Source organism: Diabrotica virgifera, chromosome 7, assembly GCF_917563875.1.
Source record: "Diabrotica virgifera virgifera chromosome 7, PGI_DIABVI_V3a".
NCBI classification, from domain to species: Eukaryota; Metazoa; Arthropoda; class Insecta; order Coleoptera; family Chrysomelidae; genus Diabrotica; species Diabrotica virgifera.
In genome coordinates, this window is record NC_065449.1 from 41,783,506 (window position 1) to 41,804,876 (window position 21,371).

General features: G+C 33.8%; 2 protein-coding genes across 2 annotated transcripts in view; one reads left to right on the forward strand and one right to left on the reverse strand.

The window, feature by feature from the left end:
• LOC114333498 (probable G-protein coupled receptor B0563.6) overlaps positions 1 to 21,371 on the forward strand; it is a 258,384-nt gene that overhangs the window by 65,902 nt on the left and 171,111 nt on the right. The gene's annotated exons all lie outside the window — the stretch shown is intronic.
• The window catches only part of LOC126888861 (uncharacterized), a 46,318-nt gene that overhangs the window by 5,056 nt on the left and 19,891 nt on the right, over positions 1 to 21,371 (reverse strand). The gene's annotated exons all lie outside the window — the stretch shown is intronic.

Genomic DNA, 21,371 nt, shown 5'->3' on the forward strand with positions numbered 1-21,371 from the left:
CACTACCGTCTACTACTGGACTTCACTTCTCGACAGCTCAAAACATTCTGATCTCTATTTGTCATTCATTCCCCTACTTTCTAAATATCCCTTCCAGATTCACAAATCAACCTTCCACCCCCAACTCTCATTCGCAGTCTTCCTCAAAACCAATTTTTAATCTTTCTAAATATGCTTAATGGATTTCAAAGAAAATAGTTAATTCCCATTCTAAAATTACTTTCTACTATTTACAAAATTTAATGACCTATTCTCTATTTCCAGTAAGTCTTATTTAGCATCGGCTAATGATCGAACCTTCCGCGAACAACGATAATGACTTATTATCGATTTCACTTGAGTTTTATTTAGCATAGGCTAATGATCGAACCTTCCGCGAACAACGATAATGGTACGCGCCATTCACTTTGTTTTTTCTAAGCGCATTGTCCCGAGTTCCGTAAGCTTTTTCTAATCACTTCTTAAAATTAAATATAACAATTTGTTGTATACGGGTTGTTCTAAATTTATATGCCCGTGGTTGAGAAAATTGAAAATATTTTATATTAAATTGAATTCTGCTTATAATTATCAAAATTTAATTTTCAGATCAAATAGAAATATAACAAATCCCCGCCTTGTATTCGATAAAATTTATCTGCATTTTTAAACACGAAGTTTACCTTCTCGAGGCAAAACCAACTCCCTGTATATTTCCTTACTTTAATCTACGTCTTATACCCCTTCTTCTTGTATTACTCTAATTTGTCCCACCTGTAGAGTAATTGTTTCCTTATTTTCAGTGTCCTCATCCTGTGTTAGAGTGTCGGCTATTATGTTGTCTTTCCCTTTTTCACATACTTTTACCGTGTATTCTGCATCCTCGTTTTCATATGCCTCCTCTTCAAATGCCACTGTTTCGATCATATTTTTTTCGCTTTCATTTGTTAGCTTTATTTCTTCTTCTCCTGAGCTCATCTCTTCTTTTGAGGAATCCCAGTTTTCTTTTGCTTTTGATACTCTCAATTTTTCTTCTTCTTAGCTCAACTCTTCTTTTGAGGAGCCACAGGTTTCATTTTATTTTGTCTTTTTCTGACTTTTTCTCCCTTTTCTTCTTTGTCCTTGCTTCGTTGCCAAATTCATTTCCACTGTTTGTTCTTTACCTGATTCGTCCGTATTTTGTTTCTCCTGTTCCTTGTCCTGTTCTTCTTCTTTTTCTTCTGTTAGATTCATCGTATTATTTTTAAAATCTATCACTACATGTTTTTCTGCCAATTCGTCAACTCCTACTATCATGTCATGTGACATGTTTGGCATTATTACACATTGTAGTGCATACATCTTCTTACCCAGTCGTACCATTACTCGTATGCCTTCATTTATAGTTGCCAATGTCCGTTTGTTTGCGCCCACTAAATTTACCCTAGGTATTTTGTAAATTAAATTTGTTAAGTTAATTTCTTCTATTAGTTTTCTGTTGACCAATGTTATTTGAGATCCAGTGTCTATCATAATTAAAGACCGGATTATATGTTCCTGTTTTGACTGAAATATGTGCATATATATGTCTGAAATATGAGTAAAATATGTTGAAAATATTCCCTAAAAGTTTAAAATATGTTCCAAATATGTGGAATATGTGAAAAATATTTTAAATTAAGAAGAAAATGTGCATTAAAAAATGTATAAAAGTTTTATTAAATAACGGTAAGTACATATATTGACAAAATTAACCTAAATATACGAATGTATACCTATCTAGTACCTATTACGATTACTTACGTTTCTACATTTTATTCCTTCTTATAAAAATAATTCACAATTTTTTAAAATATTTTCAATAGTAAAATTATGTCGCCTATCCGTTAGTAGTAATTTGTATGTTGAAAATCTTTGTTTAACATCAACTGATGTGATTGATGCAAATTTTATAACTTTAACAATCTCCGCATTTAAATTGGTAGTGACATCAAAATCGTCACAAATAATTTGGTTTGCTTCCTGTAATAATAATTTTAAATCACTATTTTTCTGTAAAGTTTCAATCCATTTTTTATTTATTGATTGTCCAATTTTTCCAGAAACTTCTTCAGCGTTTTCCTTAAATTTCTGAATTAAATTAAGGGACTCTTGTAGTGGAAACGATTCTGTTTTCTAAAATTGATTTGCATTTTAAAATCGCACCAATATTTGTTTCTTCAAAACATAAAATTAGTTCTTTTATGGGGAGAAAATGTTCCGCATAAAAACAGGCAGCTTTTAAATATGTTCCCCAACTTGTGATTATAGGCTCCGGTGGCAAAGGAGTATTTGGAAATTTTTCTTTATATATCTGAATCCTTAAAGGCGATTTTAAAAATATTTTCTTCACGTTACTAATTAAACTATTAAATGTAGGAAATGAATTTCGAATTTCTTCCGCCACTCTGTCTAAAAGTCTAAACCATGCGCCAAACACGTCACATGAATTAAATTGGGATATAAAACTTTTAGTTGTTGGCAAGATTTGACCATGTATGACGCAGCATCGGAAACCATAAGCAAGATTTTGTTAGCTGGAACAATGTCGGGAAGGAAAAAGTTCATGAATGCATCATTTAAAAACCTAACCATTGTTACATGGTTAACTGTGTCAAGCTGTTTACAGCCAAAAATATGTCAAAATATGCCAAAATATGTTAAAAATATGCCAAAATATGTTAAAAATATGCCAAAATATGTCAAACGGTCGAAAATATGTTCAAACCATCAAAATATGTTAAAAAACCGAAAATATTCTAAATATGTAAAATTAAATTAGTGTCAAACGCCTTTAATTATCATAATTCGTCCACATCCTGAAGCGTTTGATTGTATCTTTGATGGTTTTCGATATGCAAAAAACATATAATCCGGTCTTTAATCATAATTTTAATTGATTTCTCGTTGATAAATCCATCCACAAATTTTAAATTAACTCCATTTTTCTTTTCGTTGTTTCTTGCCAATTTAATAAACTCCTTGGGGTTACAAAAGATTCCTGTCTGATTTTTGGTTTTTAGTGAGCGCCGTCGTGAAAAGACGCCGGTTGCTCATCGTTGTTTATATTTTCGTCATAATGTCTCTCTCCGTCATATTCATCTGTCTGGGTATTATTTACTTCTCTTCTATTTTCTCTTGGTCTGTCGGATATGTTTCGGTTTTCTCGATATCCCTGTTCATTTTGTCTACCTTTATTTCTGTTTTCTTGATTTGAGCGTGTGGTGTTTCTATTCTGGTATTCTCGATTTCTGTCCTCATTCCATTGCCTATTTCTTTGTTCATAATTTCCTCTTCCGTTGTCTCTATTTTCGTTTTCCCTTCTGGGATTAAAATCTCGTCTTGTATAGTCCCTCCTATTTTGATTTCTATCTCTGTAATCTTGTGTTTCTCGGGGCCTGTAATCTTCTCGCGACCTTCTTGATTTTCTTTCTCTTAGACGTGATTCTCTTATTTGTAGGAATTGGCATAAACTATCTATGTCTTTGTAATTTTGCAATGTGATATGGTCTTCCAGCGATTCCTCGAAATGTCTTGCAATCAGTTCGACTAATTGTTCCGATGAGTAATTATATTGTAAATGTTTTGCATTATTGTAAATTTGCAAAGCATATGTCCTTTCTGATGCACCCATCCTATCATTGTATTTCCCATTTTGCAATTCCTTGTTAATTTCCAATTGTTGGACCTTTCCCCAGAAATAATTCAAAAATTTTTGTTCAAATTGTTGCCAATTACCGAATTCTTCTTCTTTACTATCGAACCATAGGCTTGCTTCATATTTGAGATGGTTTCTGATAGTTTCTTTTGCTGTTTCGAAATTTCCGATGTGCTGTATTTTCTTTTTTAGGCTATTTATGAACGGCACTGGGTGTAATCTTCTTACATCCCCGCCAAACCTTATCTTCACGTCATCTGTGCTATGTATAACCATTTCTCTTCTTTCTCCGACATTCTGTTGAGTATTGATTTCCGCAATCTTTCTTTCCACTTCTTCTATGTCTGCTTGAATAGCGTTTTGCAACTTGTTTTCCAAACTTTCCATTTCTTTTTTCTGGCAATTCGTTAACTCCTTCATTTTATTTTGAATTTTCATTTCTTGTTCTTTCATGCGGTCCTTCATTCTCATTTCTTGTTTTTGCATGTGATCTTTAATTTTCATTTCATACTTTTCTATGCGTTCCTCTATTTTCTTATTGTTCTCTTCTATCGCTTGTTTTGTTTTCTGTTGATTGTCATCCATTTTTTGCTCCACTTTATCCATTTTCTGTTCCATTTTTTGTTGTGATTCATCCATTTTTTGATTTGTTTCTCTTTGATTGTCATCCAGTTTTTGTTGTGTTTCATCCATTTTCTGTTCCATTCTTTGTGACTGGAGTTGCATCATTTGTAATAATTTATCTATACCTGATAATTCTTGCTGTTCTGATGCCATGATTGTCGTGTCTAAAATATCTTCTTGGTCTGAATGTTCTTTTTGTTTTTTGTTGTCTTTGCTTTGGCTTCTCGTCACAGACATTTGTTTTCAAGAAGTACTGTCCCCGCCAAATATGAAATTTTACTAGTATGTTACCAAGACGACTTTTTCTCACCCAAATATTATAAATTGTAAATAAATATATCAAATGTAAATATCGTAAAAATAAAATATTAAATCAGTTATGTAAAATTTGTACCTAAAGAGATCTAAAATTTTATGTTATCAAATGTAAGTATCTCACTTTTTACCACAGGCATATAAATTTTCAAATACCGGCTTTACTCTTTCTATCCTTCAAATTTGCCACTAGAAATACTTTACAATGCTTTCCACGTTGGACGATAGTTGATGTGATCTTGATTATTGATATGAGATAATATTCTTATATGTCATTTAATTTAATCAATGCATTAATCATAATCTAATTAATTTACCAGATCACATATCAATATGTTTTCAATCTCAGGGCGAATTATAAAATGAATTACTTACTCTCGTGGCTTCTAAGTATTTCTCAATGGTTCCTAATCGGGATAGGAAAGAAAAAAGTAAAATAATACACACATATGGGTTACAATTATAATCAAAATATTGTTTATTTTATTTAAATGGCAATCACTGCTTAATATTTGCTAGATCTTATTATTCTTAAACATAACATTTACGAATGGGAATCTTATTTCCAATTGAAAGTTTTTATTAACATTTAACTATTAGGATTTTTTAGCAACAATTCTATTTAAGTTTGATGAAGCTTTTCTGATATTATTTATTATGTTCTTCAATTTATAATGTGGTATTTAATACGAAAAACCCATACATTCATGTCCAAACAAATGAGACTGACCTTTTTCTGGTGAACTGAGAATGTCTTCACACAAGACCCGTTTCCTGCTATCCTTGGCTGCGATCAAAACCTCGTCCGGGCTTTCAGTAATGTTCTCCTTTGAAAACTAGCTCGTATAGCTCTCGTACCTGCTTCTGTCGTGATGCTGTATTCTACCTTTTTCGAAACTGCAATCAGCTACCGGGACACTCTTGGCTCAAGGAGGTTCTTTTACTCTCAACCTGGCCTACCTCTCGTTCCACGATAGATACTCCACCCTCACGGAACTACACCGGCTTTCTCACTCTCCGTACACTATCGTCTACTACTGGACTTCACTTCTCGACAGCTCAAAACATTCTGATCTCTATTTGTCATTCATTCCCCTACTTTCTAAATATCCCTTCCAGATTCACAAATCAACCTTCCACCCCCAACTCTCATTCGCAGTCTTCCTCAAAACCAATTTTTAGTCTTTCTAAATATGCTTAATGGATTTCAAAGAAAATAGTTAATTCCCATTCTAAAATTACTTTCTACTATTTACAAAATTTAATGACCTATTCTCTATTTCCACTAAGTCTTATTTAGCATCGGCTAATGATCGAACCTTCCGCGAACAACGATAATGACCTATTATCGATTTCACTTGAGTTTTATTTAGCATAGGCTAATGATCGAACCTTCCGCGAACAACGATAATGGTACGCGCCATTCACTTTGTTTTTTCTAAGCGCATTGTCCCGAGTTCCGTAAGCTTTTTCTAATCACTTCTTAAAATTAAATATAACAATTTGTTGTATACAGGTTGTTCTAAATTTATATGCCCGTGGTTGAGAAAATTGAAAATATTTTATATTAAATTGAATTCTGCTTATAATTATCAAAATTTAATTTTCAGATCAAATAGAAATATAACAATTATATATATATATATATATATATATATATATATATATATATATATATATATATATATATATATATATATATATATATATATATATATATACATCCTACTATCAATTTGGCATCGATACATTATGCATTTACCATCGATTTGGCATCGTCTTGCAAAGTGGCATCTGTATATCGATGCCACTTTACACTACCTTAATAACTTTATTCCTGTACTTGCTACCAGAAGTCTAATCAGCTCGGTAGTTAGAGATTTGATTCCTTGATGTTACTTTAATATATCAGCTTTCCTTGTTTACCTCTTACTAAGTTATATAAGTTTATTCCATAAAATGTTTGAGTCCAAAATGATCGTACAGTGAAAATATTATATACATTTAGTTCAGTGTTTTACCGTTTTGTCGCTGCCGTTATATACATGAAAACGTATATCCCACTTTCATTATCAATCATTTTGGCATCAGAAATTTGGCATCACTGTTGAATACAATATTATTCACAACGAAAAATAGACAATTTGAGAATGTATATATTATTTTCATAAAGAAATCAGTCTGGCATCATGTTTTATTGTTTTCACCCAATTTTGAAAAAATGTGAAAACTTTGTATTATCCACGTCCGTCTGTCCGTCTGTCTGTAACCACAACTCCTCCGTCAATATACCAGCTAGAATGACAAATGACGTATCAAATGAAAGCTGATAATCCAAGGATGGTACTAAAGGTGAGATATTTGACCTTGGCGGTCTGTCCGTCGGTCTTTACGACCGCGAATATAACTCCTCCATCATTATACCAGGTAGAATGACAAATGAGGTGTCAAATGAAAGCATATAATCCAAGGATGGTACTAACGGTGAGATATTTGACCTAGGCTGTCTTTCCGTCGGTCCCTCCGACCGCAAATATAACTCCTCCGTCATTATACCAGGTAGAATGACAAATGAGGTGTCAAAAGAAAGCTTATAATACAAGGATGGTACTAAAGGTGAGATATTTGACTTAGGCGGTCTGTGACTCGGTCCCTCCGACCGCGAATATAACTTATCCGTCATTATACCAGGTAGAATGACAAATGAGGTGTCAAATGAAAGCTGATAATCCTAGGATGGTACTAAAGGTGAGATATTTGACCTAGGCTGTCTTTCCGTCGGTCCCTCCGACCGCGAATATAACTCCTCCGTCATTATACCAGGTAGAATGACAAATGAGGTGTCAAAAGAAAGCTTGTAATACAAGGATGGTACTAAAGGTGAGATATTTAACTTAGGCGATCTGTGCGCCGGTCCCTCCGACCGCCAATATAACTCCTCCATCATTATACCAGGTAGAATGACAAATGAGGTGTCAAATGAAAGCTTATATTCCAAGGATGGTAATAAAGGTGAGATATTTGACCTAGGCTGTCTTTCCGACGGTCCGTACGACCGGGAATATAACTCCTCCGTCATTATACCATGTAGAATGAGAAATGAGGTGTCAAATGAAGGCTGATATTCCAAGGATGGTACTAAAGGTGAGATATTTGACCTACATGGTCTGTCCGTCGGTCCGTCCGACCGCGAGTATAACTCCTCAATCATTATACCAGGTAGAATGATAAATGAGGTGTCAAATGAAAGCTTATAATCCAAGGATGGTACTAAAGGTGAGATATTTGGCCTAGGCAATCTTTCTGTCGGTCCGTACGACCGCGAATATAACTTCTCCGTCATTATACCAGGTAGAATGACAAATGAGGTGTCAAATGAAAGCTTATATTCCAAGGATGGTACTAAAGGTGAGATATTTGACCCAGGCTGTCTTTCCGTCGGTCCGTACGACCGCGCATATAACCCCTCCGTCGTTATACCAGGTAGAATGACAAATGAGGTGTCAAATGAAAGCTGATAATCCAATGATAGTACTACAGGTGAGCGATTTGACCTAGGCTGTCTTTCCGCCGGTCCGTACGACCGCGACTATAACTTCTGCGTCTTTATACCAAGTAGAATGACAAATGAGGTGTCAAATGAAAGCTGATAATCCAATGATGGTACTACAGGTGAGCGATTTGACCTAAGCTGTCTTTCCGCCGGTCCGTACGACCACGACTATAACTTCTGCGTCTTTATACCAAGTAGAATGATAAATAAGGTGTCAAATGAAAGCTTATAATCCAAGGATGGTACTAAAAGTGAGATATTTGGCCTAGACAATCTTTCTGTCGGTCCGTACGACCGCGAATATAACTTCTCCGTCATTATACCAGGTAGAATGACAAATAAGGTGTCAAATGTAAGCTGGTAATACAAGGATGGTACTAAAGGTGAGATATTTGACCTAGGCGGTCTGTCGGTGGGTCCGTCCGACCGCGAATGTAACTCCTCTATCATTATACCAGCTATAATAATAAATGAGGTGTCAAATGAAAGCTTATAATCCAAGGATGGTACTAAAGGTGAGATATTTGAGCTGGGTACTCTTTCTGTCGGTCCGTACGACCGCCAATATAACTCCTCCGCCATTATACCGGGTAGAATGACAAATGAGGTGTCAAATAAAAGCTTGTGGGTGAAAACCTAGGACTTACGAAGTCCAATTTAAAAATAGGGCATATCAGAGATATGCCTTAGACATCATAGAAGACAATGACACAGAAAAATCAAACAAGCAATATGTCAAAAGGGCCTTAGTTATGTATCTTCGGTCCTGTTGGTCCAATCGTGATGTATAGCACCTCAAATGATAGGATTTGACAAACAGAATACAATGAGACAAAAATCAAATACAACCTCATGTCAAAAGGGCCTTAGTCGCGTATCTTCGGTCCTATAAGACCAATCGTGACGTACGGCATCTCAAATAATAGGACTTGACAAATAAAATACAATGACACAGAAAAATCAAATACAGCAACAAGTCAAAAGGGCCCTAGTTATGTATATCTAGTCCTATTGGTCCAATTGTGACGTACAGCAGCTCAAATGGTAGGGTTTAATGAACAGAATACAATGACACAGAAAAATCAAATACAGCAATATGTCAAAAGGGCCTTATTTACGTATCTTCGCTCCTATTGGTCCAATCGTGGCGTACAGCACCTAAAATAACTGGATTTGACTAATATAATACAATGACGTATGAAAATCAATTACAGCATCATGTCAAAAGGGCCTTAGTCTTGTATCTACGGTTCTATTGGTTCAATCGTGACGTACAGCGTCTGAAATGATGGGATTTAACTGGCAGAATAAGATGGTGTAGACAAATGAAAATGACGGCATGTAATAACACTTTAAAATTGTAGAAATAAAATGGATTAACGCACATGGTATGACATATTAGGTGAGAGTATTTAACAAATAGAATACGATTACATACGTCCAGGTTTTGACAAGCGACTTCTCTACATATGATAAACGCGAAAGGGCCCCAACGTTCACTGCTCGACATAGGCCTCCCGTTCACTGCATATACCCACTGCTTTCTGACGCTGTGACTTGAGAGGATAGGATTTAACGAATAGAACGACAAAGAAGACTAAACAAGGCAGCTCACGGGAAAAACACAACTGTCCGTTTTATACTCTACAGGGAAGCATCAAATATTCAACGTAAGAATATATTAGAGTATAACGGTATGATAAATATTTTTCTTCTTTTTTTCATTTAGTGCATTCCGTACGTTTTTTAAACATAATCAGGAGAAGTTGTTGAATTTCTGAAGTCTATAAAAGAATTTCTTAACAAACCTTTTTTTAATTGTGTTATGGATTATTTTTAAGAATTTGTTTAAAAGGCAGTTCGCAGGCTTATTGTTCAATGGTCTTATCACTTTCAAGCGCCTGTCTTTTTTGTAGGACTATTAATTGTTACTTGTGATTTCAACCATTCTAGCGGGGCAATGCCTTTTCTATAACTGAAATGAATATTGTTATCCATTTAATTTTTTTCCTCAATTAATTGAATGCCTCCTACTGGTGTTTGGTCTAAGCTTACCGCTTTTCCCCATTTAAGCTAAACTGCTCGTCAAAAGTTAGGGATATAGAAAATTATGCTCATTTTCATAGCTAATTTTTTCGAGAACAGATTAACGGATTCCACTATTTTTTTTTAATATTTTAGATTTTTCTTTAGTATTTACACAGTTGTGCAAAGGTTTACACAAACTTCTTTTTTGTACTTATACCGAGTGGTAGGTATAAGTACAGAAAAGAAGTTTGAGTAAACCTCTTGATAGGTATTAGTTACGTATCTTCACTCCCATTGGTCCCAACGTGTCGTACGGCGGCTCAAATCATTGGAATCAGCCAACAGAATACAATGACTAGGGAGCGGATTTATAGGCGATCAATTTTGATGAAATATTCGCATATATATGCGGTAAAAAATTACGAAATATGCGCAAGATATGCACAAAAATTCAAAAAATGCGCATTTCGGGAAACCACAAATTTTCTGTCTTATTTAGTAATCTTATTTATTATTTTTCAAATAAAATCATTTTTTATATATGCAATTTATTCACAGTTTTTACAAAAACTGCTACCAATAGTTACCTATTTAAAATAAAACAACAATATCACTATAAATATATCTTCGATTATAATTCACTACAATGTGTTTTTCCAAATTCTTTACGAGGAAACATATTCTTTGATCAGACAAAATATTTTTATAACTTGAAAAACTCCTTTCAACATCGATAATTGGTGCGTATTTAAAATAACTTGTTAATTTCCGTTAGAAAATCGTAAAACTTTGGCTAAAGGTGTAAATTCTCTTAACAATAGAGGATTTAAAAAATCACCAGAATTATAGGTAGGTACCTACCCTAATAGCACAAGGACGTCCAATGGACGTCCTTCACGGATTTTAGGGACGTCCATTGGACGTCCGTTTTCGTCCGAGGAACGTCCTTTATACGTCCTATTTTGGTCCAAATGTCGCGCTACCGAACGTCCATTGGACGTCCATCTAATGTCCGAGGGGACATATATTGGATCTTAATCGGACGTAAATTGGACCTTAATCGGACGTCCCAGGGGACGTAAATTGGACCCTAATCGGACGTAAATTGGACCTTAATCGGACGTAAATTGAACCTTAATCGGACGTAAATTGGACCTTAATCGGACGTAAATTGAACCTTAATCGGACGTAAATTGGACTTTAATCGGACGTAAATTGGACCTTAATCGGACGTAAATGGGACCTTAATTGGACGTAAATTGGACCTTAATCGGAGTAAATTGGATCTTAATCGGACGTCTTAGGGGACGTGAATTGGACCTTAACAGGACGTCCAATTTTGGTCCAAATTCCACGTTGCCAAACGCCCAATGGAGGTCCACCTAACGTCCGAAGGGACGTTCGGTGGACGTCAATTGGGCCTTCATAGGACGTCCCAGTTTGGTCCAATGTATTGCTGCCGATCATCCATCTAACGTCCTGGGAGGACGTTCGGTGGACGTCTAGAGACGATATTTATACCTGTGGAGAATGTATTGTGGGAAATAAAAAATATATTTTTTAAGGAACTTATATTACATCTTATATTAATTTACAATTATTGGATATTAGATTATTTACATTAAATTATAATTACATTTCTCCAAGAAATTAACGCACCACCTTAAAAATGGGCCATTTTTGATGTCTCGAATTTCCTAAAGCCATTGTCCCATCTAAGTGATTTTTTTAATAATATTATAGCCTAGGCTATATGGGCTACCTCCATAAGCTTGTCATGCACGGAAAGCTATACTGTAATAATATTATATCACATCGCTGAGGGAACTCTACATTACATATACTTTTCGAATCAAAACTTTTATTCTCTTAATATTATTACTTAAAAAATATATACTACATTCGTCTCGCTAAACTCGAAAAATAACTTATAAACCATAAAAATCTGTAAAAATATAAATGACATAAATGAGAATTGGCACAATTATTATTATGGTTTTAAGTTGATTTTTCGGATTTAACTACAATATTATGCAAAAAATTATGTTATATCGCAGATTTAAAATGGGTTTATCTCGAAAACAGTTATATTAAGTTTAGCGAGATGATTGTAGTACACTTTTTTTAAGTAAAAATATTAAGAGAATAAAAGTAGACTGGTACGCAGTCTGATTTTTGCATAAGAGTTTAATGAAATGGTAACAAATCAATTGGAAGTTCTGTCCGACAAAATACATGGAACGTTTTCGGTAGTCTGATGTTCCAAGTTTTTAACCTGTTCCACAATTAAAACTTCCCCGGTTCCAGTATTCCCGTACATCAAAGTTTGTCCGACTAGACACCGTGAAGCTATTAACAAATTTTCAGCTTGCTGTTAATCAACTTTTTTTATTACGCGGGATCCAGGTCTATAAATGAATACAATAAATAAGTAGGTAGGTACATATTATACACTTATTTATACGAGTACAATTAATAGTAGAGCTGGTTTTTGGGATGTTACAAGCAGCATTTGCATTTCCACAGAGATACTTATGACAGAAATAATAAAATACCGAGACGGACTCTTATTATAATAATTTACAATAGGACCCGACCGACGGCCGACGCTATAGGGACAGGTAAAATTTATGACTGAACAATGCACCGAGCATCGATACAAGCAATATGTACCGGTCGAAGGTTATTTTTTATTGTGCCAAATGGACGTATATAGTACCTACCTTTAAAAATCGAATACACAAATTAAAAGATATTTAACAACCATAAAGATTTGTCAAACTCTATCACCGACTTCATGAAAACAAGTATTACTACATTCTTTGATGGTTTTTGCTGTAAATTTTAAAGGATTGACATGAAATTTGGCATACGCATAGCTAACATGCCAAAGAAAAAAAGTGATATTGTGCCAATGTGTGCTATTGCCCTGGGGTGAGTTTCACTCTTTCTCTGGGGTGAAAAACGTTCAAAATAAGTCCGGACTTCGATAAACTGATTAATATTAAGCAACCTTTATTCCATACTTACAAAGTATGTGTACTTACAAATTAGTATGTGAATTTGGGGGGTGAGTTTCACCCCGAGGAGGGGTGATATACAAAATATAGATAGATACACAAAAGATATACAAAAATGTTTCAAAACATCGAAAAAATGTGGTAAAATGCAAATATACATATCATATTATGATAAAATTGCGATTTTGGCGATTTGCCTTTTTGGATAGAATGATGATGATGTTGATTAGGATAAAACTGCGAAGAATTTTTTTATCGAAATATAGTAAAAAATATGAAAAATATACCAAAAAGCTTGAAAAAATATGTAAGTATGTAAGGAAAAACATAAATAATTAAATAAACTTTTGACAACACAACACAAAAGTTTGAAACACTCACTATTTGGATTGGTTGTCCTGGCTTGTGATTTTCTTCTTTGCAGATGACGCTCACGGATCGATGTCAATGTCCAACGGACGTCCGAGCACGGACGTCCAATGGACGTCCAAAGGACGTTCATATTTATTCAACACGTAAGTACGTCCAACGTCGGACGTCCGAAGGACGTTCATTTATAGTCCATCCGCATTAGGACTAAAACTGGACCTATTTTGGGCACACGTACGCTCAACTTCAAAAAGATGCTCTCAATATTCATCTGTAGTAAGGATACATTGATAAAAATTATATTTTTGCTTATTAGAATTAACCACCAAACTTCTATCATCTTGGTAACGGGAATAATAAAACATTATAAAGTCCACTTTACATCAACAATAATTGAACAAGAAATTGACGACAAGTTATTGAAGGTCAAATTTGGCTTATACAAAACACAATTCTACTTCCAATTTTGCCGTGAATAAACAGAAAATAAAGAAATTTGACAAAATAAAACATATCCAATTGTTCTATTTCATCAAATTCCTTCATTTTCTTTTACAAATCATACATTTTGTACTCGTCAAATTTGGCCTTGAATAACTTAGTCAATTTCTTGTTCAATTTATTGTTGATGTAGAGTGGACATAACGAATAATTTACCGATCAGATTTTCACACTTTACATAAAAACAAAAACATGTATTAGATATTAAACTACATATACAGTTTTGAATTAAATATGATTTATAATCTTTTCCATTTAAACTATTTTATTAACATAATTAAGTTAATATTTTATTAAATAATTTTGCTGTTTAATCCCCTTATTGGTAGAATATGTCCAATATGGACGATTGGAAAAGGTCCGTATTTCGTCCGAGTACGGACGTCCAAAGGACGTTCATATTTATTCCACCCGAAGGACGTCCAACACCGGACGTCCGAAGGACGTACATATTTAGTCCACCCGAAGGACGTCCAACGCCGGACGTCCAAAGGACGTACATATTTAGTCCACCTGAAGGACGTCCAACGCCGGACGTCCAACGACGGACGTCCAAAGGACGTACATATTTAGTACACCCGAAGTACGTCCAGCGTCGGACGTCCAAAGGACGTCCGTTTATGGTCCATGGACGTTAGGACCAAAAATTGACCTATTTTGGACGTCCAAAGGACGTCGTGTGCTATTAGGGTATTAAATATAACAAAAGTATATAAAATTCGGATTTCCGGGTAAAACATCCTTCGTCATTTTAACATCCTACAATCATTTCATAACGGCGGCGTATTATCCTATAAGTACTTTGTGTAGAGATCGTTTATTTTCTAAGAAAAAATGAAAGGCGGTTAATGAGCTGTCTCTCTTGGTTCTCGAATTAATACAGACCACAGCCTGTGCGTGGAAATATTTTGTCGAATTAAAAAATTTAAATTTTGTTTTGGACTAATGAAATAAAACATTTTAGTAGTTCCAAAATGACACAAAATCTAGGCATCGGATAAAAAATTTATTTGAAGAAATTGTATTTTTTTGTTCTTCTTAATGGCGGTACAGGCTCGTTTTTTTAATATTGTATTTAATTACAGAATAATTTTCAAATATTACCTAATATATTTTTCAAATTGGGCTCTGTACCGCCATTCTTTATTATATTACGGATACGTGTGCCAAATATCTTGAAAAAATATTCAAAATTACAGCCGCAATCTTGGAACGCGTTTTGGCTACCTGTTGATCGCTACTGTATCACCTTAAACAATTTTTTAAACAAATTCACAAAAATAATTTTTTCATTACGAACGATTTTTTAGATAAGTTGGGTTATTCTGAGCAAAAAAGGTATCTTGAGATTTTTCTCTAAAATTGATTTTTGTCGAGTTATATGGCCATTTTCGCATTTTTCAGGTTTTAAATCGCGTATAACTCGACAACAATCAATTTTAGAGAAAATTGACAAGAGACCTTTTTTGTTCAGAATGTCCAAAATTATCTAAAAAAAATTGTTCAAAGTGAAAAAATTATTTTTGTGGATTTGTTTAAAAAATTGTTTAAACAATTTTTCGACCACGGCACCTTGTGAATATGTTATAAGGACCTCTTTTTGAGTAAGTTTGTGCAAAAAAATCGAATCGGAATAATTTCACTAACAGGGGCGACGATAAATCCGGGACTATAGCGCTAATTATTAATAATTAAAAATAACAGCTTTGTAATAAAATAATGACAAAAATCTCTTAAGGACCTTGAAGCAAGGGTTTGAAACTTGATCTGCTCACTTTTTAATTTCATAATAATAACTTTTAATCGAGTTATTAAGACTTAAAAATGGCCATTTTCGCATTTTTCAAATTTTTAATCGCATATAACTCGACAACAATCAATTTTAAACAAAAATGGCAAGACACCTTTTTTGCCCAGAATGACATAAGTTATCTAAAAAAAATTGTTCGAAATGAAAAAATTGTTTTTGTGAATTTGTTTCAAAAAAATTTTTTAAACAATTTTTCGACCAATGCACCGCCCGGCACCCTTTGGATATGTTATAAGGACCTCTTTTTGAGTAAGTTTGTGCAAAAAAATCGAATCGGAATAATTTCGCTAGCAGGGGCGACGATACTGCCCGGTCTACTTTTGATGCTGATGGTGATAGAATAGATACTTTTTATATAACAAAAATAAAACTTTTTTTAAACTCTTTAAAAAATTTGTGGCGGGTTTTCCCCGAAAAGTGCGTTATTTTTTGGACATTTTACGTTGAACTAGTCGATTTGGAATTTGACGAATAAGAACCAACTTTTGATTAGCTCCAACTCTGTTTTTATTGTGTGTCCAGACTTCATACATACATCATTTTTTTTACTGTTTTATAAGCTTTATATTTGCTAGGAATAGTTTTTCGATCAAATACTTACTTTTTGATTTATTTGCGAAAAACCATCTAAAAACAAAAGTTACAAGGAATTTAATTAGTTTATCCACTTACGAACTTATTTGGACCTATATTTTTTCACACTCGAGAAGGGGGTGGTACTCATCCCCAGAAAAAAAGCACACACTGGCACTCTGATGTTCATTTCGCGAAATATCGCAGGGTTCGTATTTAAAATTTTTAATTTACTCCTCACCCCTTTCCGTGGGGGTTCGTTTTTGGTATCATTCGATAGACTTTTGAAAAATATTGAACACGCATTTTTTAGTTTTTCGATCTGACGTTCATTTCGCGAAATATTCGCTTTTTTGTGAAACTTTGTGACTCGCCCATCATTTCTTCAGATTTGGGAACACTTAATAATCGGAGGGGGCCAAGTCAGGAGAGTAAGCCGCATGAGAAAGTAATTAGAACCCCAACTCGAATTTTTGCTACTGTCACAACGCTCTTGTGAGTCGATGTATTGTCTTAGGTCTTGAGAACACTTTTTTCTTCTGCTTATGGAGTCGTTTTTCATTCATCACATACCGGAACTCACCACATAAATTTTGAAGACCCTGACATCAAAACTGTATTAAATTATATGTGATCTAAGTAAGTTAATGAAAAGTCAGAATAGATAGAGTAGAACACTTATAAAAAAAATTGTAACAAGCAATTGGACATCGTAAGTTCTAATTTTTCACAAAAAGTGACCGGAAGTTGAACCGGCAGTCGATATTTGAACCCTTCGTGTAACTTTTTGTCAGCTGATATGACGGATGAATTTTGTTCACCTACAGATATGGACGAACAGACAGGCATGAAACCGGAAGTATGTATTTGTTCTGGTCTTTCTTAGTCGTGTTGACCAATAGTTTGTACTATTTCGACGAATTTAAAACAGTACTTTCGGTTGCAACTCTGGAACAGGCAGTCCGAGGTCAAACTTCTCACATGTAATATCATATTTTGGTTATAGGCTTTCATTTGACACCTTATTTGTCATTCTTTCTGTCCTACTAATAGACGAGTTGTGTTTATTGACGGACAGACATGGATAATTCTAGGTTTTCACATTTAATGATAAAAACAATAATTATACAATTCAGTTAACCTGACTATATCATTGTGATAATGACTTCTTATCTAAAAGTGACAACGGCAATAATTGCCGTTGTAATAATTATTATTCCATTCACTCACGATAAAATATCGCAAAACCTCCAGATTTTAAAGAACCGCTTGGATTGACATAAAATTTGGCACACACGTAGCTAAAATGCCAAAGAAAAAAGTGAGATTATGCCGATATGTTCTCTTGTCCTGGATGTGACTTTCACCCCTTCTTGGAGGTGAAAAAACATACGTGCAAAATAAGTCCGGAAGTGGATAAACTGACTAATTCTAATTCTAAGCAAATTTTGTTCTATAAAAGTTTTAGGTCAATACTTTTCGAGATATGTGCGAGTGAATATGTTTATTTTTCATAGAAAAACACGTTTTGGACGGATTTTCGCAAATAACTCAAAAAGTAAGTATGTACATATTTTATCGAAGAAAATATTCCTAGCAATAATATAGCTTATGAAAAAGAGGTGTCAGTATAAGGTCTGTAGACCCAGTAGAAGCAGGGTTGCAGCTAATGAAAAATAGGTTCTTATTCGTCAAATACCAAATCGAATATTTCAACGTAAAATAACCAAAAAAATAAAGCACTTTTCGGGAAACACTCATCATAACTCTTTTAAAGTGTTTAAAAAAATTTTTTTTTGGTGTTTTTAAAACAGTTTCTAGCGTGAAAAGTAAGCAAGTTACGCTGAAAATAAAATCGTTCCCTTTTTTTTGGCAAAAGAAAGTCATGAAAATTAATTGTTACCGCTTCACACGTTACTTTAGATAAATGTATTGTTTATACAGGGTGTCTCCGAAAATAGTGCGTTCCTTTAAGGTGTGGATATAATACACAATTTAGAACAAAAAGATGTTGTAACATTTTTTCCTAAAGTTAACCGTTTCAACAAAAATTACGTTGTTCTCCATAAGTGTAAATTTTTATTTTCATAAATTTATATGACCTGGCAACATGGCGTAGAAGAACCTGTGACTGTGAAATTTAATCTAATGGGACCCCTTGTTTATTTACTAATTGAGTATCAATTTGCATATCAAAATGTATTTTCGTTTTTTGGTCAAACGGCTGAATTTAGAATAAAATGTTATAAGACTTTTTTGCTCTACATTGTGCTTTCTATCTATACCTTTAAGGAACGCACTATTTTCGGGGAAACCCTGTATATGATCTGTAAGTTGCATTGGTTCAAAATGCTTATTTTTGAAAGGGGTTTTGTTGAAAGGCCTCGAACGAATCACTAGTCACGAGTATGTATATGCAAATTTTGAACAGCCATATCTTAACCAATTTTTGTCTTCCAGAAAATCAAAAAATTCCAAATATTTAAAAAAGCAACACCTACATTTTTTACTCTTTAAGATATTTGGTATCACTAGTAATTTTTAAGTTATTTTGACAAAAGTCTTTTTTTCAAAATTAAAGATTTAAAAAAATTTACTTTAAAACCAAATTTTTCCACAAATAAGCACTTTGAACTGATGAAACTTACAAACACAAACAATACATAAAGTTACTTGTGAAGTGGTAACGATTAATTCCATTTGGGCTGTTAATTAGAGGGAGTTTTTAGAATATTTTTAACCAAAAAAAAAGGAACAACTGTATTTTGAGCGTAACCTGCTTACTCTTGCTGCTGGAAACTTAAAAAAAAATAAAAATAAACGTTTTCTTAAACACTTTAAGAAAGTTGTAATAAGTTTTCCCAGAAAAGTGTTTCATTTTTTTTATTTCACGTTAAAATATTCGATTTGGAATTTGAGATATAAGAGCTTATTTTTCACTATAGTCTGTTTTTAAACAAGAGGAGTCATTCAAATTTCCCGCGCCGTACACCTTGTTTGTAATTGGTACAACCTCAGGCAATTTTACTCATATCAAATTTTGACACTATTGGCATTTCATAGGTTAGTTTATTTATTTTATCAGCAATTTTTGTATTTTCTGCGTTCTTCCTTTTATTTTTAGATTTTTAGTCAAGATTACCGTCAAAGGCCGATATGATCAACCAAAAAAGAAGATTTATCTGATGATATTTCTAGTGACTTTCTTGGGTGTGAATCTGCCATTTAGTTTACCTACTCCTCTTGGTTTTAAAACAAAGCTTAGCAATAACTCTGCTTCTACTGGGTCTACAGACCTGACACATATACCATTTTTTCACTTTTTTATAAGCTATATTTACTATTTGCTAATTTTTTTTCAATAAAGTACCTACTTTTTGAGTTATTTGCGAAAAACCGTATAAAAACTTTTTTTTTTGTTGAAAAATGAACATATTCACTCGCAAATATCTCTAAAAGTATTGACTTAGTGAAAAACGCTATAAAATAGAAGTTGCTTAGAATTAGTCAGTTTATCCAATTCCGGACTTATTTGAACGTATTTGTTTTCATACCCTATAACCGACGAAACTCACCTCCAGATCAAAAGCACATATCGGCACAATATCACTTTTTTTCTTTAACATATTAGCTATAGGTACGTGTCCCAAATTTTATGTCAAACCAAGCGTTTCTTCAAAATTCTGACCAAAAACCCTAAGTAAATTAAACGAAAATATAAAATGAATTTTTCAAACAAATATTTTAAGTCGGTATGAGAAATTTTAATTTAACAGATGAAATCAAATAAACACAATTCAACTCGTAAAATATTTAGACCCTTGCTTGGTAATCCAGCTGAACAGGTAAAGAACCTACCTTTAATGTAGTTTATAATCTGAGAGGATGGAATATTTTACCAAAATATTCCATCCTCTAAGTTTACAATAGACCTTTTCTACCTGTCCTCAAAAGATCGGTATTTCTAACTCGTGGCAACGTCGAAAAGCGGCAAAATGATGGGAAATACACATTTTTATGTGGTGGAAGTCAAAATGGTTATGAAGTGTAAAAATTTTTGTATATAATTTAAATTTTTAAAATTAAAATTTTAGAAAACTGAGAACGATACAGGGCGTTAAAAAATGTGCTCAACAAACATACACGAATTAAAATTCGAAAATGATAGTATTTCTTGGTGATGCCAAATGACTGCAACATGAAAAGATGACATAATGATAGCGGGATGTATATATATATATATATATATATATATATATATATATATATATATTGATGCACGTTAAGTTGTGACTTCCGGTATACAGAAGAGGCTGTCCGACTTCCACCTATTCTACTAGGAATTATTTTTTAAAAATTGTGTATTTGGTAAAAGGGGGGCTTATAAAATGGGTCTACCTATTGAGGGGAAAGGATTTACCAAAATAAATTTTGTATATATATACGTATATACCGAAGCGTACAGCATACGTTATGGCTTCCATATATAGGGTAGTTCAAGGTGCGTTGTCACTTCCAGCGGTGTTGTCATATTTTGGAAGTCACAACGACTCGTCTGCTGATTTACCTCTTACTTTAAGCGTAATGTGTGATCTTTTGAAACTTTTACTGTGAATACAGTTGTGAATGCAGTTCTATGTTTTAAAGTTGTCTATTTAAATTAAAAGATTGATATTCTTTTGATTAAACAGGTTTACAAAAAAAATACATTTCGGAATATTTGACGAAACCATATGACTAGGGGGTTTTTGGGGTCGCTGGTCACGAATCCGGGGTCCGCTGACCTCTATCACGTCAGGTAATGGTAATCTCAAGGTCAAATCAAGATAAACCGACAGTCGCTCTGAAAAAGTATATTAGGGGGTTTTTGTGGTCGCTGATGACGAATTTGTGTCCGCTGACCTCTATCACGTCTAGCTCAAG